Source organism: Rhineura floridana, chromosome 15, assembly GCF_030035675.1.
Source record: "Rhineura floridana isolate rRhiFlo1 chromosome 15, rRhiFlo1.hap2, whole genome shotgun sequence".
Taxonomy (NCBI): domain Eukaryota; kingdom Metazoa; phylum Chordata; class Lepidosauria; order Squamata; family Rhineuridae; genus Rhineura; species Rhineura floridana.
In genome coordinates, this window is record NC_084494.1 from 1,805,318 (window position 1) to 1,827,238 (window position 21,921).

General features: G+C 44.1%; 1 long non-coding RNA gene across 1 annotated transcript in view; it reads left to right on the forward strand.

The window, feature by feature from the left end:
* The first annotated feature begins 810 nt into the window (after positions 1 to 810).
* Positions 811 to 21,921, forward strand: part of LOC133370891 (uncharacterized) — a 28,303-nt gene continuing 7,192 nt past the window's right edge. The window contains exons 1-2 of the long non-coding RNA XR_009759206.1: positions 811 to 911; positions 20,273 to 20,409. This is a non-coding gene — a long non-coding RNA (uncharacterized LOC133370891). The remainder of the gene's footprint in view (positions 912 to 20,272; positions 20,410 to 21,921) is intronic.

Consider the following 21,921-nt stretch of genomic DNA (forward strand, 5'->3'; position numbering starts at 1 on the left):
ACTGATCCTTTCCCTTCAGTGTAAATGAAAAGCACTGTGTTTGCAGCTGGCTTTGAGCCCCCTATGTGGACTATGCAAACAGAAAACAAAGGTAAAAGCAGCATTTTTACTACGATGTTTTGCTGCCATGTGGATAAGCTCTCCCTCATGAACCATGGACACGCAGGCTTATATAGTTCATGCATCACACAGAACATTCCAGATCTTATTCCATATCTAGCAAGCGACCCAATACATAGGGTGGAGTTTCCTATACACGCAATGTACCCTATTCAGCTGACAGTCTCATACCTTACCAGTCATACCTGATGCTGGTCTTTCAAAAGTACCAGGAATGATTTGAAATCTTCCTTCAACCCGCAACTTCCCTTTTTCAAGAACTAGCTGGCACAGCTTGCCACCTCCTCATTTCCTCTGTAGCTTAACAAACGTACCTTTAATATGTGAACTTAAGAAAGCCTCTGAGCTTTAGAGACAGATATAAGCATATTGATGATTAAATCCTCCTTTGTGGCAAATGTGAGTCCAGCTTCCTCACCAGAAACCCCACATTTATAGGAACCGCCACCACCAGCATGCTCTCAACAACATGGCCGTGTGAGGTGGCAGCTCCATCTTCACCTGTGTGAATGCCACAATGCCTGGGAGTATTCATGATGCTTAGGTCCTGCACGTCTCCATGCTGCTGAACACCCTGGAGGGATGGCGGTGGCTGCTCTGGTGGTGGAGGGTGCTGGCAGCCATATGGGGGAAGGCTCAGGATCTCACTGGGCTCTGACCAATCTCCTTGCCGTCCCACAGCTGACCACACCTCTCCCTGAGGCCTTTCCTGATGACGCCCGACCCTGCAGACCTCTACTACGTAGTGTGATACAACCAAGCTCACCGCTCAACGAGGATGGCGGCAGGAGGTTTGCCTTGTGTCTTGGGGGCAGGGGTGGGAGATGGCTTGCCTGTTGAAGTTGTGGTGTGTGTGTGTGTGTCAGTTTCTTTCTCCTTCCTCCCTGGGGACTATGTGCTGGGATGCAGACCCTGGCAGGGCTCTCCTCACCTTGTCTGCTCTTGTCTGTTTCTGGGAGTGTCTGCCGCCGTTGCCAGGGCCAGATTATCCATTAGGCTTAGTGGGCTGAAGCGTAGGGGCCCAGAGCTCTTAGGGGCCCGTGGGGCACGGGTCTGAGGGCCCCTGGAGCTACAGAGGGCTCTCCGCTCTCCTTCCACAATCCACGGAAGCAGGACAGGAGCCATGGATCGCGGGACAAGAGCTTCTGAACCGCCCGCCACCCCCCCACTTCACTTACCTTTTTCTCTGCTGTTTTTTGCGGTTTGCCATCAATCAAGATGGCAGCCAAGGTTTCCCTAAGGGGCTGAAGCCTCTGCCGCCATCTTGGTTGATGGCACGCATACATGCCTAAGAGGAGAAGGGCCCCCCAAACACCGATCAGCCTAGGGGCCCTCCTCAGCTTAATCCGGCCCTGGCCATTGCTGAACAGATGAATGGAGGTTGCCAGGGATAGTGCAACCTCCCAGCTCTGTTTTGGTTTAATTGTATCTTTGCAATGGTTTGGATGGCATTGGATGCACTCAGTGGGGCAAGGAAGCCCACTGGGATGCCCCCAGAAGTCGAAGGTTTCTAGGTTTGGGTGGCTGTTGGGTAGCTGGTCCTCAATTGTCCCTCCCTCCCACCCCCAAATGTCCAGAAGATCCCAAGTTTCCTTGGTCACCACAGCAATTGAGTGCATTGCTTGCATTAGCTTCTCTGCTATTTGCTCAATGAACCAACACAGAAACCAGTCCCGATACCTGAGGCCCTCAGCAGCAATATGCCACAGGTCTCCTCAGGTGAGGATGAAGCAGAAGGGAGGGGTATGGCAACAGAGAACACTCAGAAAAATATGATGTCACAGTGCACTGAATTGCACCCACATGCACACTGTACGTGGGTTTATATTGGATTATTTTCACTTATTGGATTTTCCGTGGAAATGGCAACTCCAGATTAAAGAGGGAAATAGTAAGGGTGGGGGCATTTGGATGTGGACACTCCCCAAAACCTTATACAGAAGCAGCACTGAAAGCACTTTCAACTGCCCTGTGGAAGCAGCGCTCAAGTTCAGGCTCTGAGGAGTCATGTAAGTATTAGCAACTCATTAAAAAATTGTTGAAAACTAGTCTAGCAAATGTCTCTTTTTTGACTTGTAGCATGCTATTTAATCCAAACATCTCATTAGCAGCAATATAAATACACTGTGATAATGGATTTTACAATAAGAACAATTATAGACAATTAAGCTGAGCATGAGCTCCCCGTGACAGTTCCTAGACCCATTTTTTTAATGGAAGTGTCTTGATGTGAGGAAATTAAAAGATCCCTTTGCATGAGGAGATTGAAATGATCAGTCTTTAACTGACAATCATATCCACCTTATTGATTATGCCCCACTTGCCTCTTGCTGCTGCCCCCCATGGTACAACCAGCATGTCTTCTCAGCTCAGCAATAACTGGCTCATGCGCATGGCAAAAAGCCATTGGCATGTGGCAAACAGACCTGCCTCAGACAACATGGTCTACAGATTAAGATGCCGTTAAAGGCATAGCAGAAACTAGCAGAAACCAGGAATGATTTGAAATGAATGCTAAAGAGGAAAGCACAAAAGCAGGACTACAGCTGAACGTCAAGAAGACTAAAGGAATGACAACAAAAGATTTATGTAACTTTAAAGTTGACAACAAGGACCTTGAACTTGTCAAGGATTATCAATACCTTGGCACAGTCATTAACCAAAATGGAGACAATAGTCAAGAAATCAGAAGAAGGCTAGGGCTGGGGAGGGCAACTGTGAGAGAACTAGAAAAGGTCCTCAAATGCCACGATGTATCACTGAACACTAAGGTCAGGATCATTCAGACCATGGTATTCCCGATCTCTATGTATGGATGTGAAAGTTGGACAGTGAAAAAGGCGGCTAAGAGAAAAATCAACTCCTTTGAAATGTGGTGCTGGAGGAGAGCTTTGCGCATACCATGGACTGCGAAAAAGACAAATAATTGGGTGTTAGAACAAATTAAACCAGAACTATCACTAGAAGCTAAAATGGTGAAACTGAGGTTATCATACTTTGGACACATCATGAGAAGACATGATTCACTAGAAAAGACAATAATGCTGGGAAAAACAGAAGGGAGTAAAAAAAGAGGAAGGCCAAACAAGAGATGGATTTATTCCATAAAGGAAGCCACAGACCTGAACTTACAAGATCTGAACAGGGAGGTTCATGACAGATGCTGTTGCAGGTCACTGATTCATAGGGTTGCCATAAGTTGTAATCAACTTGAAGGCACATAACAAGAACAACAACAAAGGCAGAGGAGCAGAGGACAGTATAAGAGTTGGCAGTCCTAATCATGGAGGAGGCTGGCCTGTAAATCTTAGTATCCTATGCTCCTCTTGTGCCAGCCAAAACAGGGGAAACCCTCCCGCTGGCCCTGAGAAGGCATTTATGAACAAGCCTCCATCAATGGGTGATCTGAATGTATCACTTTGAAGCTTTTGAAGGTGAGAAGGCTTGGAGGATTTTTAAATAATTGTGGTTTTAGTCTAATTCAGTAACGTTGTGACAATAGAGAAGCTGTTAACAAGTGCCACAGTTTGTCTCTTTCCAGCTGTCTCTCCAAGCAAGAAAGGGCCTTGCTGCCCCTGCGTTCCATGGGTGGCATTGAGGAAACCCTGGGGGTGGGGAGGGAGCCGGGGTATTTCATAAGCATTAAGTGTTTGTTCTGGAGCATGGTGTTAACACCTTGCTGCTAGGTCACAAAGTGGGAAGGAGGTGACTGCTGATCCATCTGGGGATGAGCGATACGGCCTGAAGATCTAGAAAGATGACGACGCTCTCTGCAGGAAAGTGGAGGCACAAGTGGTGTTTTCAGCCCTCCGTTCTGCCAAAGGTCATGATGGCACAGACGGCGAGAGCTGAGCGCTGGAAATGAGAGGCAGCTGGATGCGCTTCAGGAGAGTTTCCCATCATGGGCTGGGCGAGAGCCAGCCACTGAGCCCGCTTTTTTCCTTGGGAGAATTGGTGGGCGCTGCTGCCTCGATGACACCAAGAAAGAAGAAGGGCGAGGGCAGGAGGTGTCCATACGGACGTCAGGTCATGTTGGTTATGTGTCATTTCTGTCCTGCTTCCACTGCCTGCACCTGACAGGGGGCTGGGTGATGCGGACCCCACTGACGGTCTCCCAGAGGGTGCTGGCCTGTGCAGCGCTGTACAACGGCAGCTGCCCGCCTGCCCAACATCCAAGAGCCAGGGCAAGCCTCTCTGCCTCCAAGAGGAGATGGCTGAGAGTAGGAGAAAGCCCCAGCAACACGCACACACCTCCACCTGGCAGCCCGCACTGCAGGAAGGGCCGGAGAGACAAGGGGGAGTGAACTGCAGCCTTCTCCAAGACACGGTCCCAAGAGATCAAAACACTAGCCGAGTCAGGCAGGGCTGAGTAAGAAATCCACAACCTCCCCTCCCTCCTGACTACAAAATGCAAACAAAGAAAGAGAAGGAAAAAGAGGGAAGGAGAAACTGGGAAGGAAAACGAAGGGGAAGGAAAAGAGATGAGACAGAGAATGTCGATGCTAATAATAGCAATCAAAGAAGAGAACCATAAAAGGAAGAGCGGTGGGGAAAGGAAAGAAGGAAAGCAAGAAATCCCTCTTCTCACCCTGAGGAATGTCGGACTTGCTTAAGGACAGGCAGAGCTTGGAGTGGGGATGGAAAGTTCTGTCAGTTCCGATTTTCTCAGTTTCTCATTTTTCCTGTCTAAAATTCAACTCTCCACATTTTCGCAACTATTTGTGAATTTTTTAAAAAAAATCTTCATGAAAATTCACCAGCATTTTAGTGGAAATTCCTCCTAATAAACACATTTTTATAGGCAGTTTTGTCTAATGTACACATTTTTGCAAGCAATTTCTCGACATATGTGATATGGACAAGGTGCTTGCGATGATGCGGCCAGCAACGTGTCCTCTCGACCCTTGCCCTTCTTGGCTTATTAAAGCTTGCCGAGGGCGTCTGACCGAGTGGATCCAGGGTGTGGTCAACACATCATTGCGAGAGGGAGTGGTTCCAGCCGCCTTGAAAGAGGCGGTGATTTGACCGCTCCTGAAAAAGCCCACCCTGGACCCATTGGTCTGCGACAACTACCGACCGGTTGCAAATGCCCCCTTTTTAGGGAAGGTGATCGAGAGGGTTGTGGCGCAGCAGCTGCAAGTACTCTTGGATGAAACAGATTATCTTGACCCATTGCAGTCTGGGTTCAGGCCTGGTTATGGGATTGAATCGGCCTTGGTCGCCCTGATGGATGACCTTTATCGGGAGAAGGACAGGTGGAGTGCAACCCTGTTATTCTTACTTTATCTTTTGGTGGCTTTTGATACTATTGACCATGATATCCTTCTGAGCCGACTTAGTGAGATGGGCACTGGAGGCACTGTTTTACAGTGGTTCTGATACTAACTCCAGGGTTGTTTTCAGAGAATAAGGCTCATCTACGCTGTGATTTAGTCCATGTCTGGTGTTACATCACCTTTTAATTTGCGTGGTTCACATGATGTTACTGGCAAACGGAAGCTATCACAGTTTCCCCCCGTAAATCCGTACTAACCCAATCCTTTGATAATACGAAAAGGGAAGGAAAAAAGTCTTCAATCCGTATCTCTAGTGCTTGCAGACGCTTTGCTCCAATACTTTTAGGTGGGTGTGTCAATCGTTCCCCTCTCCATGCCCACTCCCTCCTCCTCCTTTCTTTCATTTCATTTCATTTCCTGTGGGCTGAAGAAACTTCCACTGCTCTCTCCTGTTCTGCAAGCCTTTTTTATGTTGCCGCAAACAGTACCTTTATTTTCTTTCCCCCCTAACGTGTGCACAAAAGCATCATACTGCTCAAACAGAGATTTGTATTTCAGCTGTACTGTACCAGTGAAAATGCAAATAATCGCACTTCCGGGTTGTTGTTTTTTTAAATGAAACTAACTGGCAGAACAAGTTGAGCATGCTTGGTTGCCAGGTAACCAGAGGGAGTAGAAATGTTAAATTAGAGGGTGTGGTCATTAGGAAACTGCATTATTGATCCTTCCCCTCAGTGTGAATAGAAAACACCATGTTTGCAGGTGGCATTGAGCCTTTACCCTGTTTGTACTGTGGACCGTGCAAATTCAAAACGGCAGTAAAAACAGCATCTTTAGTGCGAAGTAATGCTCCCATGTGGATAAGCCCAAAGTTATCTCCCTGGAAGGACATTCTCGAAAATGCAACATGAGAATTGTTAATATTAAAGAACATTTAGAAGTAGAAATATGATAGAATTTGTGACTACTGTACTCAGGGAGACCCTAAACCTTCCTGAGGACTACAACCTTGAGAGTGAATGAGTGTACAGAGTACTTAGCTTACCCCCACTGCAGGGAACACCACCAAGAGCCATAATAATTAAATTTCTATGCTATGTCGCCAAAGAAAACCTGATTCAAAAAGCATGCAAGGAGGGTCAACAGCCCTGAGGCTCCAACCAAAGCCTTATCTTTCTCTTCCAGGAATTCCCCAAGGCAGTCTTGGATAAGGGCAAAAACTTCCAGCAAAAAAGGTGGCCAAGGTGAAAAACCTGGAGACATTCCTCAGATATCCTTCTGCTTTATATGTGAAGCGTAATAACCAGACCCCAGATTTGAATACCCTGGGAAGGCTGGAAGTTTCAGGCTGTGGCACACTAATAGCTTCAAAAGCAGCAAGAATGTGTTTTCTGGCTACATTTTAAAGTGACTCTACCCTCTGCTAACCTCACCTTCCTTCCCCATTGCTGATTTCAGACCTTTCAGGACCGCCCACAGCAAAGTGTTGGGCTGATCACTGTTTCTACCTGAGCCTGCAGCAAAGTGTTTCCATTGGACACACCTGGAGGGGCAATGGGTTGATCTGCCAATCAGTTGCAAAATCTAAATGCACTTGAGCTGATCCCACCAGGTTTTAGAGTGAAAAGGGATGGGGTTTTACTAATGTCATGTGCTCCCATTTTGAGAAAAGAGAGGTGGAGATGCACTGGAACCAGCACAACAGTGTGTCTTTATCCTTATAAGGACAACTTAAATCGCAACTAATGTAATTTGTATGGAATTGAACAAATATCCTTAATTAGATGTGTTTGGGGGGAGGGTGGGGGAGGGAAAACAGAGGAAAGCATGCCACACCAGCCCTTCCAAGAAAAAAAATGGGGAAAGGGGAAAGGTCCAAAAACTGCGATGCAAAGGGTGGGGGAGGGGGATTTTCTATACTAAATTGCCTCATACGTTGTTTGCTTTTTCTGCTGTTTATGCTGCTGACCTGCATGTATCTCATACCTCCAGGAGCTTCAGAGTGTCAGCTCTACACTGCGTCAGCAGTGCCGGTGGGGGCTGGAATTCCTGGGTGGTTGGCAGGGAGCAAAGTCCTTAGCCGGCAGTCTGGCCATAAATCTGCCAGGTCTAGGAGGAGGGGAGCTGATAAGGGCCAGGCTTGTCCGAAGCGTACTTGCCAAGTCAGGAGTCCAGAAGCGAGGTCAGTAGAGGTCCGGGATCAAGTGCCAAGGGGTCAGTCCAAAAGAGGTTGCAAGGAAACTAGGAACACACAAGCCACGCCTGACGTTGCAGTCAGCAACAAGCTGCAGCCAAGGTGTGCCTTATAAAGAGCAGGGTTGACAGCAGGTGTGAGCCCTCAGCGTTTGGGCCTTAAGGAGACAGGCCTGCCTCTCTTCTGCCTGACCTTCTGCTGTCTACGTTCTGCAGGTGAGGGGGAGTATCCTGTTCACTGTCTGTGTCTGGCTGCAGGGCCTCTGCTGTCCCTGGGGTGCTCTGCAGCTGAGGGGCAGAAGGAGCTGGATTCTCAGGAGGCTCCTCCGTGTCTCCTGCTGCTCCTGGGTCTGCTGCTGTTACTCCCGAGTCGTCCTCATCTGAGGAGTCCTCTGACGGGGCCATGACACAGAGCTGCATCCAATATCCTGATTCAGCCAGAAACCAGCTAGGCCTCCCATGAAAAGGACTACATGTTGTCACCACACTGCTATTCCCATGACGACTCCAGAAACAGGATGTGTGCAACAACAATGCTTTTCCTAACACAAGAAACTGCAACAACTAGAATAGACGAAGCCTTCCATGGCTTGGTAAGCCAAAGAAACACACCACACTGTATAAATCTAACAAGGCCCACAAGAGGGCCAAAATGGCCACCCCAAATTAATTAAGAAAATGGAGGCCCTTGGGCTTACGACCGAGACCTTTAAGGGCTTGGCCACACCACAAAAACACAGGCAGATCTTAAGGTACTTGAAACTCAAGAAAGTTGACATAGTTTTTCTGAAGGACACTCACCTGTCACGAACTGTACTCCACAGATTAGAAAAGGACTGAGTGGGCCAGGCCACACCTCCAAGTCTAGAGAAGTAGCAATTCTGACGCATAAAAGGCTAGCCATCACAACCACAAACATAGACGTTGATCCGCTGGGTAGATACATAATCCTAGACACTGAACTAGGAAATACTAAAAACAGAGATAATGGGGAATTTTATATATCCATACATGTATGATCATAATTATTAAAAGGGCTTTATGTTTTATAATCATAGGGACCTGAGATTCAGGCTAAATTTTAGCATTTTATTCAGCTAACAGTAAAAACCTGTTGCAATGGAAACAGGTCACAGCGATCACCTGGTTCTTTGCCAAGACCTGGCTGATGCATGATTAATTACTTTATTGTTTGGAATCAAGGAGCATTTGACCTGTGAGAGAAGTTGTGATTGATGTAATAAGTAGGGATTGCCAATGTTTGATTCTTGGGTAAAGCAAGAACTCCACCTAGGGGAAAAATTATGAAACGTATTGGAAGTTTTAATGAAGAGAAATAGTGAGATTTTATAATGATTTATAACTTTATATGTGTGTTTTCATTAGGAAAAAGGTACATCTGGGGTGGCCTGCTTGCCTGCCTTTACATTTCTGAGGCTGAAAAATATTAATTAGCCAGAGTCATCCAGCTTTTTCCTTAGTCTGTGTGGTTTCACAAAGTAGCTCAGGGGTTTAAACAAAATGTATATTAGAAGTAAGGAAAAGGGATTTCTGAGAAAGTATAAGGACATAAGAACCCCCATGGCAAAGGAATAGAACTGGGGGTGCTCATACATTCACAAACACCCTGAGTTAAGTTCCCAAACGTAACTCAAGGGAACTTGTCCAAATTTCTCCAATGTACCTGGGTCAGCCTGACTGATCAGAAACAATGAACCAATGGCATATGGAATGTACTGGGTATGCTTGAAAACATTCACAGCAGTAACTGTTCCAACTAGTACCAAAATTCATTAGTCTTGAAGAGACAGTAGGAGAATTGTAACATTTATGATATGAACAGAATTTTGGAATCACCACTGGAGTTAGTTAATGCTCTCTGAGCGAGTCCCAATGTATTCAATGGGGCTTACTCAGACAGAGAAGCATGCACAGGACTGCAACTCAAAGATAAGGAACTTCACTTACGCAATCCAAAATTCAGAATTGTGCCACTTTAAGCTGTTTTGCGACTGTTTTATATTTGTTTTATGGTCTATTGGATTTTAAATGGCTTTATTTCTTCTTGTGAGCTGCCTTGGTTTCCAACCCTAACTCATAGGGTTGTTGGAAATATTCCATATACACACACACTGGAGATGTAAAAGTACATTTGTTGTTGTTATGTGCCTTCAAGTTGATTTCCACTTATGGCAACCCTATGAATCAGCAACCTTCAATAGCATCTGTTATAAACCACCCTGTTCAGATCTTGTAAGTTCAGGTCTGTGGCTTCCTTTATGGAATCAATCCATCTCTTGTTTGGCCTTCCTCTTTTTCTACTCCCTTCTGTTTTTCCCAGCATTATGGTCTTTTCTAGAGAAATGTCTTCTCATGATCTGTCCAAAGTATGATTACCTCAGTTTCACCATTTTATCTTCTAGTGACAGTTCTGGTTTAATTTGTACCATATGATATTTTATTGTCAAAACCAGTTGGCCATTCCAGAACATTTTTTTAAAAAAGTATTAGTTTCCTGCCAAATAAAAGCAGTGACCTAATAAAAGCCCTGCCTAATTTTTCTGGGAGTAAAGCTGCAATTCACGTATGTGGAATTAGCATTGCAGCTTTACTCCCAGAAAAGCTTCATATTGGGAAGGTTTTCAAAACAGGTTATGAATAAGACAATAAACTGCCCTCTTCAACAGCCCAGGGAAATTTAAATTTGTTTGGCTCCTTAATTAGAAAAGTATAACTCTGCAGCATGTACACTTCTTAAAACTTCTGTTCAAAAATTATTTGAAATATAAAATGTATAATATGCCATTTTTGCAAGTAATTTAATAAAATCTTGCATATACACTATTATGCCTACCAAGATCCTGCTGTGATCTTCTGTTGTAGTGCAATCCTATGCATGTTTACTCAGAAGCAAGTCCCAATCCTGTACAGTGAAAGTAGTCTTTATGCTGCTGAAAGCTATATATTTACTGAATTCCTAATCTGAGACAAGCAGGAAAAGGAAACTGTTGTCAGAACTTGAAATGGGGTTCAGGTATTGCTACTGACAGTCACAACCCTGACTTCACTTATTGGCCAGAAACCTGAGAGGGCAGGGATTAGAGCAGCTGGTACTAACAGGAGTTGGGGGGAATGACAATTTGGTTTATATCTTTTGAACCAGACCACCTAGAAGCATAATTTTTTTAAAAAATGAAAGCAAAGAGTCCAGAGATTAAGGTGACTCACCTGGAGACCCAGAAAGGACCCCAAAAACTGGAGTCTCTGGGCAAATACCGGACACCTGGCAACCCTACTCCAAAGTCAAACTAAACTATGAATTAAATACAGTTCATGCCAGGCAAGCATATTTCCTGCTGACATGTACTTAAGCAAAGCTATTGAGAATCGGGGGGGGGAGCAGGCAAATTGCTGGCCTACAGATTGAAATGAATTATGAACAGATCTAACATAGTAGGGATTAGATACAAACAAGGGAAACTACAATATGACCCCTAAACAATGAACCAGCTCTTTCACAATTTTCATTTGGAACTGTATTGCAACAACAGTTTCCCTGAGTGAAGAGACCATAGGTAAGTTCCTACAAAAAATCTAGAGGCCAAGACTGACAGAATCTTGAAAGCATCCCTAAGCAAACCTGAAATAGAAAACACAATTGAAAATGGGAAAATCACCAGGCCCAGATGGGTGCCTAGTGGAATGCTACAAAACATTCTAGGAAATCCTAGTCCCAAAACTCTTAGATGTAGCAAAGAAAGCAAAGGTTCCCCAAAAGCATGTATGATGCCACAATCTCATTCATTCCCAAACCAGACAAAGATCCACTTGAATGCTCAAACTATAGAGCTATATCGCTAATCAATGGGCTCGTTCACATGGCGACTTACTGTGAGATTGGTGCTACTTGCATCCCCATTTAATTTGCATGGTTCACGTGAGATTGCAGGTAATCACACAGTTTCCCCGTATCAGACCAATCCAATTCTAATGCTAAAAGGAAAAACGTCTCCGCTTCATATGTCTAGGGCTTGCAGAGGCTTTGCTCTGATGCCTTTTGGAGGGTGTGTCAATCGTTACCCTCCCCATGCCCACCCCTCCTCCCTTTGTTCATGTCATTTCCTGCTGGCTCCCGTTCTGCAAGCCTGAGGAAAATGGCGCTTTATTTTTCTTTCCCCGCTAACTTGTGCAAAAAAGCATAACACTGTTCAAACAAATATTTGTATTTCAGAGTTTTTTCTTTTTTTATAAAACTTACTCTGGAACAAACTGAGCATGCTCGGTTGCCAAGGTAACCAGAGGAAGTGGAATTTTGACCTTAAGAGGGTGTGATCATTAGACAGCTGTGTGATTGATGCTTTCCCTTCAGTGTGAATGGAAAACAGCAGATTGGAAAGTAGGAATGTGAACCTTGCAAATCTATCGTGATGGGAAAAGCTGGGTCTTTAATCTGAAGTTTAGCTCCCGTGTGAACCAGCCCAATGTGGACTGCAAAATCCTGACAGCCAACTTGGGAGCATGATTGGGTAAATACTTACCCAGTATAATCCAAACCAGCCAAGTAGGATTCATATCAGGACAACAGGGAGCAGATCACCTTTGCCTACCAATTAACATCATGGCAGCAGTAAATGCCAAGACAGTCCCCAGGTGCAGAGGAAGCCTTTGATGGTGTGCAATAGGACTTTCTATTAGCCACTCTGCATAAATTAAATTTCCCCACCCAATTCCTTGCATAGACCCAGGCAATTAACAAGAAATCGACAGCCCGAAGTACAAGTAATGGCCTATATTCAGAACCCATACAACTAAAACAAGGCATGAGGCAGGGCTACCCCCTTTTGCCAATGCTTTTTGCCATAGCCCTAGAACATGCCTAGCATGCCTAATTGAACAATCCCCTGAAATTAAGAGTATCACAACAGCTAGCTCTTTTCACAGACAACACACTGCTTTTTATAACAGACTCACAAAACTCCATCTCCAAATTGATGACAATTATAGACAACTTCAATCACTTGTTTGAAAATCAGCTAGCAGAAATCTAAGGTAATGTCCATAGGACTGGGGGCAGCGGGTGACTGTCACACCGACTGCCCCCTAAAGTACAAAAAAGATGGCTTGACATACTTACGTCTCCGCATCCCCCATCATATTGACCAAACAGTAAAACTCCATATGGAAGAAATTCCTCTCAACATAAAGGCAGACTTAGAGCACTGGGCAGGACTAATAATGAGCCTATAGGAGAAAATAAAAATAATTAAAATGAATATCCTGCCCAGAAATACATCCTCCAGAAATACTTCACATAAATTGACCAGCTCTTTAGAAACTTTTTGTGGGGTCCAAACAACAGGTCACACTTCACATATACCTAACTGCACCTCCCAGTGACAAAAGGTGGCATCAACCTTCCAAACCTATGAGTATATCACAACACATACCTAAATTGCACAAGTTAGATACTGGTAGCAGGAAGCAGACTATGAAATTCCACAGTGGGCACAGATGTCCACAAAGCTCTCCTCCAACACCACATTTCAAATGAATTGATTTTTCTCTTATCCGCTTTTTTCACTGTCCAGCTTTCACATCCATATATAGAGATTGTAGAGATACATAGAGGTCTGAATGATCCTGACTTTAGTGTTCAGTGATACATCTTTGCATTTGAGGACCTTTTCTAGTTCTCTCACAGCTGCCCTCCCCAGTCCTAGCCTTCTTCTGATTTCTTGAGTATGGTCTCCATATTGGTTAATGACTGTGCCAAGGTATTGATAATCCTTGACAAGTTCAATGCCCTCATTGTTATTTTTAAAGTTATATAAAACTTCTGTTGTCATTACTTTAGTCTTCTTGATGTTCAGCTGTAGTCCTGCTTTTGTGCTTTCCTCTTTCACTTTCATCAGCATTCGTTTCAAATCATTACTGGTTTCTCCTAGTAGTATGGTATTGTCTGCATATCTTAAGTTATTGATATTTCTCCCTCCAATTTTCTCACCTCCTTCATCTTGGTCCAATCCCACTTTTCATATGATATGTTCTGCATATAGATTAAACAAATAGGGTGATAAAATGCATCTCTGTCTCACACCCTTTCCGATGGGGAACCAATCAGTTCTCCATATTCTGTCCTTACAGTAGCCTCTTGTCCAGAGTATAGGTTGTGCATGAGGACAACCAGATGCTGTGGCACCCCCATTTCTTTTATAGCATTACATAGTATTTCATGATCTACACAGTCAAAGGCTTTGCTATAACCTATAAAGCACAGGGTGATATTCTTCAGAAATTTCTTGCTCCATTCCATTATCCAACGTATGTTTGCGATATGATCTCTGGTGCATCTTCCCTTTCTAAATCCAGATTGGACATCTGGCATTTCTCGCTCCATATATGATAAGAGCCTTTGTTGTAGAATTTTGAGCATTACTTTACTTGCATGGGATATTAAGGCAATAGTTCGATAATTACTGCATTCCCTGAGATCCCCTTTGTTAGGAATTGGGATATGTACTGAATGCTTCCAGTCTGTGGGCCATTGTTTAGTTTTCCATATTTCTTGACAGATTTTAGTCAAAATTTGGACAGATTCAGTCTCAGTAGCTTGTAGCAACTCTATTAGTATGCCATTTGTTTCTGGTGATTTGTTTCTTCCAAGATTTTAAGAGCAGCTTTTACCTCGCTTTCTAAAATTTCTGGTTCATCATACGGTTCCTCCATGAATGAACATGTCATCCTTGCACCTCTTTTATATTGTTCTTCAGTGTATTGTTTCCATCTTCCTTTTATTTCATCTCGGTCAGTTGGTGTGTTCTCCTGTTGGTTTAAATTTGCCTTTCATTTCTCTAATCTTGTGGAATAGGGCTCTTCTTCCTTTTTTGTTGTCCTCTTCTATTTCTATACAATAAGTATTCCAATAGTTCTCTTTGTCCCTACGTATTAGTCGCTGTATTGTTGCATTTAGGGTTCTGACCATGCTTCTATCTCCTTTTGCTTTTGCTTTCATCTTCCATTTTAAGAGTTTCATCACTGAGGTCTTTCTCTCTTTTTAACGAGAAGTATTGTCTTTTTGCATTCTGCCCTGATAATGTCAACTCCATAGTTCTTCTGTTTCTCTATCAGCTAGGTTTAAAGCCTCAGATCTATTTCTTATTTGATCTTTAAATTCTTCTGGGATGCTATTGAAATCGTATTTTGGCATTATGATTGCTTTGTTCTTCTTCTTTAGCCCTACTCTAATTTTCAATATCACCAGCTCCTGATCTGTACCGCAGTCTGCTCCTGGTCTTGTTTTTGCAGAAAGTATGGAACTTCTCCATCTTCTGCTACCAATTATATAATCAATATGATTCCTATATTGACTATTTGGTGATGTCCACATGCACAGTCGTCTTTTCGGTTGTCCAAAAAATGTGTTTGCAAGAAACAAATTATTGGCTTCACAGAATTCAATAAGTCTTTCTCCTGCTTCATTTCCATTTCCTAAGCCCAATTGTCCCACAATTTCTAGTTCTTCTCTGTTCCCTACTTTTGCATTCCAGTCCCCCATGATTATCAGCACATCTTGTTTTGGGGTGTGTTCAATTTCTTCCTGTACTTCTGCGTAAAATCTCTCCAATTCTTCTTCTTCTGTGTTTGCCATTGGAGCATAGACTTGGATGATGGTTATGTTGATAGGTTTCCCTATTAATAGGTGGGCTGCACCTCACGAGGACTGGGAAGAATCTCTTTGGCAGAAGTATGGCAAAACTCATCAAGAGGTTTCCTGTTAAATCTCATTGATATCACTTGCTCAGACCTTGCGTTATAGCTCCTAATGGCTTTTGCTACATCACTTCTCACTATTAAAGCAACCCCATTTCTTCTTAATTTCTCATTTCCTGCATAAAATATTTTGTAGTTTCCTGACTAAAAGTGTCCCATTCCCATCCATTTTAATTCACTCACACCAAGTATTGTAATGTTGATACATTCCATTTCTTGCTTGACAATTTCTAACTTTCACTGGTTCATGCTTCTCACATTCCATGTTCCTATTGTGTGTGTCGTACAACTCCGGACTCTCCTTTCACATCTGTGTGCATCAGCCTCTGGGCTTCCTTTTGGCTTCGGCCCAGCTGCGTCATTAGTCACAGTGCTACTCGTACTTGTCCTTTGTTCTTCCCTAGTAACTCAGTGAGTGCCTTCTGACCTGGGGGTCTCATCTTCCAGCACTATCTCGTGTTGCATTTTGAATACTCTCTTCATAGGATGTTCATAGTAAGAGGTATTCAGAGGTGGTTTACTATTGCCTTCCTCTGAGTTTGGATGCATCTTAGTCTGGTGTTTCAGCTTTGACCATTCTGCCTTGGGTGCCCCTGGTAGGAGTCTACCTCTTGATCTACTCATGACAGCATTGCTCTTAGCTTCAATACTCTCACACTCCCTCACCACATTAAGGTGTGCATCCTAGAGGGGGAAGGTGTGCATCCTAGAGGGGTGATTAATGAATTTAAAACCTCTGGGGCAGTTCAGGAAGAATTTGATCTTCCTCCTGCAGCTTCCTGGCACAGCACAGTGGCAAATTTGGCCCAGATACACTTAATGCAGCAGACACACCAGATCTCTTGGAAACAGCACAAACTCTCACCTTCTCAAGAAAACTTAGTAAGTGCCCATACATATCAGTATGTAACATACTAAGTCCCGATCTAGACCCAATTAGACACAAATGGAACAAAGAATTAGAAGCCCACCTGTGCAATGGAATAAAGCTCTATGCAGTATTAAACTAACCACCCATGACGTTAGACTGAGATTAATCCAACAGAAAATACTCCTCCAGACCTACTGGACACCAGTATGTCTTAAGAGCAGAGGCATTCCGCCGACGGACGATTGCTGGAGATGCAAATAGCCACAAGCAGATATAACCCACCTACTATGGAACTGCCCAGGAATTAAATTCTTCTAGAAGGAAGTACAGACTATAACTTAACTTGGTTCTGGACTAATCCCTATTAATAGGAGACACCAACATAGTAAATGGCGGTGTCACTGCCAGGTGGGTACTATCAAAAGGGCCCACTGAGCCACGCTGACAGCAAAACCAGTGTTTCTTCAACATTGGAAAGCCCAGGCCACAACCAGCATGGAACACTGGGCACAAGACTCCCTGCAACCAGCAGCCAATGAGGAAATTCTTCTCCATAAAACATAAAAAGTCAAATGTCCAAGAGATTTGGAGTGCATATCTGGAACTCTTCACTGAGTAAAACCCATAACTGGAAGAAGTGGGAGGCACAATGCAATGCAGGGATGGAAACTTTTCCAACCCCAAAGCTGTTGATCTGGACCCCAGCAGAACATAGACACACATTTATCTTAACCCTGATCTAAGCATATGAACCTGAACACTACATAACATGCCGAACAAGTGAACATCAGGAAAATGGGGAGGACAGGTATATAAGGGAATTTATTGTAATAATATGACCCCCCTAAAAAACGATACATGAAAAACCCTAGAAATGTTCAAACATATTACTCATGACGTGTCTGGATACAATCACACAGCTTTAGAGTGTTGCAATAAAGCCAAGGTATTGAGGCTAGCATATAAACATGTTGCAGAGCCAGGTCTGGAAACAGCAAAGCAGCCTGCCATTTTTATGATCCCTTTTGCCGGATCCTGAGGGTGTGATGTGAGTGAAAAGCCCAAGCGTGTATCCCACAGCATCCGTTTCCAACATCTGCAGCATGGAGAAGGCAACTCTGAATCATGGTTCCTTTTTTGGTTCAGAAGAGGTTATCTCACTGGATCTTCAAATAAGAAATAATAATAATAATAATTATTATTATTATTTATTGTGGCCGATGGCCAATACAGTATCAAGATACAATTAAAACCTTTATACAAATTAAAACCATTATCAGAATTCTTTATATGGACTTACGACTTAGCAATGTTCTGTGGGTTATGATGGCCCTGGCACAGAATTTAGCGACGGCATATGTGGTCTGTGGATGTAAATCTTGTAGTAAGTATCTAGTATAATATAAAGAGTCACGTCCGGGCATCGATTGAATAATCGGGGTGATGATTAGGGTACGGATATCCTGATAAATGTAGAAGGACATGAGATATTGTCTCAATTTCTCCGGATTTCTCTGGACCTGCACAAACACTGTCTTTCTACACGCGGGACTCCGCGGCACCTGCCCTCGCATAAAGCTGACGGCATCACATCGAATCTCGCCATAGTAAAGGCTTTCCCATATCTGACAATAGAAAGGTTACTAAGGTAGTGTGCTGGGGCGAAGCCCCTGGAGTAGGTAACAACGTCGAGCTTGATGGATGGCACAGTTAAGTGTGTTCGCAATTCTGTGTCCATTATACATTGGGACATGACAAGCCATGCCATGAACATGGGTTCTCAACAAGGGGGGAATTTTAGGGTTCCAGGGGGGGAATTGGGACCACTATTCAGCAAAGTGTGATGTCCTGTAGATTATGTACAATCTGTAAAATTGTAGTTTGTTTTTAATTTAATCTGCGACATTCAGTAAAGTTTATTGAATGTCACAGATTAAAATCGATTCTTGAACATGCAGCATTATTTTCATTTGCAAAATTAAATTATTATTTAAAGACCAGAAAGTGCTCCAAGAAATTCTGTTATAATATAAACTAAGAAAATTTTTCTCTCACGAGAAACACCACCGTCACTCGCGAAACGTCAACATGCTATGAGAGACTATCTTGGGAAGGGGGGAATTATATTCTGAACAATGGTGAAAAGGGGGAAAGGAGCAAAAAAGGTTGAGAACCACTGCCTTAGAGTATCCCAGCTTCAAGATGTCTGCAGGTGAGAAGCCAAGGGACATAGAAATCTGCAGAACTACCTTGGGAAAATGACTACAGTATTTATGTATTTTTTTTTAATATTCCAGCTCTGTTTTTGCCAAGAGTAGCATAATGAAAAACTGAATTTCTGTGTGGCATTGTTTTGTAGTTCAGACAGTGGGGTTCTTGTGTGAATGGATGGCTTAAGTTACAAATTTTACTTTTCCTATGGTGCACTTGTATGCCACCGTTTTCTATCAGGGTCCCTGGGGCAGTGCTTGGCACAACCTGGGGCCACACTTCAAAAGCCCCCGCTGATAAATGATACCTGGAAACAAGAACACCAGCCTGCCTCTTGTTTAGGGCCCCAAACAGTGTCTTGGTTGAGGACGCTGCCACCGCCTCTTCGTTGTCCTCCTCTGAAGCTGAACTAATGGCACTTATCAGTGGCTGTGGTGATGCAGCTGCATGAGAAGAAATAAACACATGCATGCAAATTTGACTCAAATTACCGGCCTCTCTTGCTGACTGAGGACGGGGCTTGTCTCTGAAGACTAGCAATTTTCTCTCTCTCCTTCTGTCCCGCTCCCTCTTTTGGGAAACTCTGTTTCTGTGTGTTAGAGCTGCCATTGGGAACCTCCTCATTGCACAAGCAGCATAACCTTTGAACTATATACATTTTTCTTATTACCCTCCTTTCCAATCCCAAATCAGCCAATTATTCTGCACCTCCCTCACCCCCTCCATCCCCCCCCTTGCTCTGTTTGCAACGTAGCATGATGGAGAGAACTGAAGGTTGCCCAAGAGGGCGGTTGAAGCTGCCTATCAGTGAATATCTATCAGAAAATTCAGGTCCTGGAGGGAGGCGGTTTGGCTAGTAAGTCTCCTGTTCTGCACACAGAACTGGGTGGTTGGACGAATTGCTGGAATCCAGGGTTAGAACTGGAAACATCCCAAGCTGCTGGTGTCATTGTGAGTTGAAGTGCACAAGATGTACAGTGTATGTTGCTGGGGTTAAAACTGCTATGAAGGGCTGGTTCATATACTAAAAAAACCCTTGACAAATTGCCCGGTTCAGATGGCATTGACTTGAAAGTCATCAAAGAATTCAAATGTGAAATCACTGATCTTCTAACAAACATATGTAACTTGTCCCTCAAATCCTTCTCCATAGTTGAGGACTGGAAAGTGGCCAGTCTTGAAAAAAGGATCCAGTGGCAGATCCCTGAAATGACAGGCAGGTTTGCTTAACCTCTGTCTTGGTAAAACTGGTAGAAAGCATTATTAAAGATAAAATAGCGAAGCTTATAGAAGAACAAGCCTTGCTGAAGCACAGCCAGAATATGGCTCCTGCAGGGGTAAATCCTGTTTCAGTAACCTATTAGAGTTCTTTGGGAGTATCATCAAGCATATTGACTGAGGTGATCTAGTGGACATAGTGTGCTTAGAATTTCCAAAAGTTTTGCTAAGGTAGCTCAGCAAAGACTCTTGAGTAAGTTTAGCAGTCACGGAGTGAAGGAGAGGTCCTCTTGTGGATCAAGAACTTGCTAGGAAACCAAAAGGAAAGAGTAGTAACAAATACAGTTCTCCCTGTACCTTTAGACCATCTGTGTATAAATTAAAAGCTAGGGGTGAGCAGTGAGGTGGCCACGTTTGCTGATGATACGAGATTGTTCAGGGTTGTTAAAACAAAAAGGGATTTCGAAGAGCTCCAAAAGGTCCTCTCCAAACTGAGGGAATTGGTGGTAAATGGCAAATTCAATTCAATGTAAACAAGTGTAAAGTTATACATATTTATTTATTTATTTATTTATTTGTATATTGGAGCAAAATATCTTAATTTCACATATAGGTTCATGGGGTCTGAACTGGAGGTGACCGACCAGGAAGGAGACCTTGGGGTCATAGAGGATGGCTCAATGAAGATGCCAACCCAGTGTGCAGCAGCTGTGAAAAAGGCAAATTCCATGCTAAGGATCATCCGGAAAGGTACTAAAAAAACACCTGCTGGTATAATGCCGCTGTACAAATCTATGGTGCAGCTGCATTTGGAATAGTGTGCACATTTTATTTATTTATTTTATTTATTTATTTGTTTCATTTATAGACCGCCCATAGTGAGTGGCTCTCTGGGCGGTGTACAAAAAGGTTAAAATACAAAATATCAACAATAAAATCAGACAACAAACAATAAACACAAGCAGCAACTAAAGAAAAAAAGAAAAAAGAAAAAATGTAAATTATAACATGAACGCTTAAAATGCCTGGGAGCATAGCCAGGTCTTAACCTGGCGCCGAAAAGATAGAAGCGTAGGCGCCAGGCGTACTTCTTTGGGGAGGCTGTTCCACAGTTCGGGGGCCACTACAGAAAAGGCCCTAGATCGAGTAACTGTCCTCCGGGCTTCTCGATGGGTTGGTACCCGGAGGAGGGCCTTAGATGCTGAGCGAAGTGACCGGGTAGGTTCATAGTGGGAGAGGCGTTCCACAAGATATTGCGGTCCCACGCCGTGTAAGGCTTTATAGGTCAAAACCAGCACCTTGAATCTGGCTCGGAAACAAATAGGTAGCCAGTGCAAACGGGCCAGAACAGGTGTTATATGTGCTGACCGGCTGGTCCTCGTCAGCAGTCTGGCTGCTGCGTTTTGCACTAGCTGAAGCTTCCGAAGTGTCTTCAAGGGCAGCCCTACGTAGAGCGCATTACAGTAATCCAGCCTAGAAGTTACCAGAGCATGAACAACTGAGGCGAGGTCATCCCTGTCCAGATAGGGGCGTAGCTGGGCTACCAACCGAAGGTGGTAGAACGCATTCCTTGCCACTGAGGCCACTTGCGCCTCAAGAGACAAGGAAGGATCGAAAAGAACTCCCAGACTACGAACCTGTTCCTTCAAGGGGAGTGTGACCCCATCTAGAACAGGGTGAACATCCACCATCTGGGCAGGGCAGGCACTCACCAACAGTGTCTCAGTCTTGTCTGGATTGAGTCTCAGTTTATTAGCTCTCATCCAGTCCATTATCGCGGTCAGGCAATGATTCAGCACATCCACAGACTCACCTGTAGAAGATGAAAAGGAGAAATAGAGCTGCGTGTCATCAGCGTACTGGTGGCTGCATGTAGATGTTAAAAAGCATGGGGGACAAAATCGACCCCTGAGGGACTCCACAATGGAGAGTCCAAGGTGTCGAGCAATGTTCCCCAAGTACTACCTTCTGGCGACGATCCGCCAAGTAGGAGCGGAACCACTGCCAAGCAGTGCCTCCAACTCCCAACTCCGCGAGTCTCCCCAGAAGGATACCATGGTCGATGGTATCAAACGCCGCTGAGAGATCAAGGAGAATCAACGGAGTCACACTCCCTCTGTCCCTCTCCCGACAGAGGTCATCGTACAGGGCGACCAAGGCTGTTTCAGTGCCAAAACCAGGCCTAAAACTGGATTGCAACAGATCCAGATAATCGGTCTCATCCAAGAGCACCTGGAGCTGATTGGCAACCACCCGCTCCAG